The sequence below is a fragment of the Micromys minutus genome (assembly GCF_963924665.1).
Source record: "Micromys minutus genome assembly, chromosome: 12".
NCBI lineage: Eukaryota > Metazoa > Chordata > Mammalia > Rodentia > Muridae > Micromys > Micromys minutus.
In genome coordinates, this window is record NC_137981.1 from 55592446 (window position 1) to 55594899 (window position 2454).

A 2454-nucleotide genomic window follows, 5' to 3' on the forward strand; every position below is an offset into this window, starting at 1 on the left:
TGTAGCTGGCAGATTTCCCATCTGTACCGAGACACAGCTAGTCTCACCATCACAGAGCACGGCTGCTTTTGTCCGTTGGCCTGTGTTTCCTGAGTGCACAGGTCTCCTCATGCTAGTTTTTATAACCCCAGCATGCAGGCACACTCCTAGTGCACTAAAAAGCACTTGGTACCATTTGCCTCAGTTCGAAGGTTTTCACACATCCCATGACCATCTAACTGTCTTTATTCTGTTGTTCTCATTTGAGGATGGACCCATTAAGTTTTCTCTTGTAATTTTAATACCTACGCATTCCTTGGGTACAAGTTCACCAAAACAAACCCTGGAAGAGATGGCCCAGTAAGGACAGAGCCCATGAGCACTGGGCAGGTCTGCCGAATAAATGATGTAGTGACAAGTGGGAGCCACCAGATGGCTTAAGGAAGTGAATTCTCTCCAGCCGAGACAGTTTAGAAACCCGAGACTTTAAAAAGCAGTTTCTGGAGAACAATCAAAAGGCTTTCTTTAAGGAACCTCAAATAGCCAACAATGGCCCCTCACTATCACCTGACATCGTCGATGGGTTTAGACAGATTTTGTTTTTAAACTGAAAACACCATTTTTTTCCTTCTAATGTCTCTATGCTTTAAGAATCACAGAATAATCACTGAAACTCAATTTAATTCCACAAATATTTATCGAGCGCTTAAGTCTCAATTAAGCTTTTTGAGTGGCTTGTGGAAATATTTGCCACCCGAAACACAGCTTGCTAGACGTGAGAAATGTGTGGAAGACACGTGGCAGAGATGGATTCTCCTCTCTTTGTGCTCATGAGCGAAGGTCACCATTTGAAGGACACGTGCTGGTGGAAAGACAATGGTGGCCTATAAAATTTCTGGGGATAATTTCTAGGTGATATTAGTAAGATAATGTGAACACTGTAAGTAATTAATATTTATCAATTAAGCTGTGCTTTATCTTGCATATACCAAAACCAGAGTTGGAATTATTTGGTTAAAAAGTCGCCATGGTCATTTGAAAATAAGCCTAAATGTACTGTTATCTGGGAAGACACAAACATTGGTAGATGGCGTTCAAGTGGTTGTTTTTTTTTTTTTTTTTTTTTTTTTTTTTGCTTTGTTTGTTTTTTGTTTTGTTTTGTTTTTCTTTTTTTAACCCCGAATAGTTGGTGCCATGTAAAATGTTTGAAATATGCCCACTTAAGAAAAAAATATTACTTGGAGATGTAAGATCTACACATAAACCTAGTAAACAATAATTCCATTCGTGTGCACATGTTTAGAGTCCAGAGGCAGATGTTGGATGCCCTATTCTATCACTGTCTATTCCTTTGAGATTTCTCACTGAGAGCCTGTAGCTAGACTGGCAGGCACAAGGCAGGAACTGCTCCTCCTGTCTCTGCCCACTGCAGTGCTGGGGTTATGGCTGTTTGTGAAGGCCACGCCCAGCACTTTAGGTAGATGCTGAGGATTTGAACTCAGGTTCTCATGCTTGCATGACAAACACCCCTGCCCGCCCGCCAAGCCAGCTCCCCAGCTCCTATAGTACCCACAGTTTAATTGCAATTATGCATATTAAGGAGGTCCTTTAAAACTCTTCAATATCAGATCATTTAAAAACTTCAGAATAAAAGTTGAAGCAAGCCAGGCGGGATGGTGTACTCCAACAATCTAGTTCCAGGTCAGCCTGGGCTACGTGCAAAGATCCTAACTGAAGGAAATAAAGAAAAACAAATTGAATTAGGTGTAAGGGAAATCAGAAAAGGCTCTTTCATAATGCTGAGAGCAGAACATGTCCTGTAATTATTGCTCTATCAGCTTAGAAATATTTATTTGCTAATAAGAACTGAGCATAACAAACTCCCTGAACCAGACCAGCAGATCCCTTTGAAATAGAAACTAAAATTGGACAATTAACTACTTTAAAAGCATCGATTTCATCTGAAGTGATAAGAATTTTTGATAAGCCTGAAGTGGAAATTTTATCTTTCCCTTCCAGCTCTGAGTAAAGTAACGTGATGAAGATTAACAAGGTTGGATTGTGCGTGGGGCTGAGAGAAAACCACAAACTGCTTGAAACAGGTTGCCTACTCTTTTTCTTTTACTAAGATGTGGTGGTTCATCTTTGCACCTATTTATTTTGTGAAATTAGTGTTTATTTATTTGCTCTGGGAAATTTTAAAATTGAAAAGCATGATGGGAAGATGGAAAATGGCCAGTCATGGTGGTGTGCGCCTTTCATTCCAGTGTTCAGAGGTAAGATGCAGGCAGCACCAGTGTGAGGCCAGCCAGGGCTATAATGTTAGACTGTGCCCAAGCAAGCTGGGGAGGAAAGGGTTTATTTGACCTGTACTTCTATATCACAGTTCATCATTAAAGGAAGTCAGGACAGGAACTCAAACAGGGCAGGAACCTGGAGGCAGGAGCTGATGCAGAAGCCATGGAAGGGTGCTGC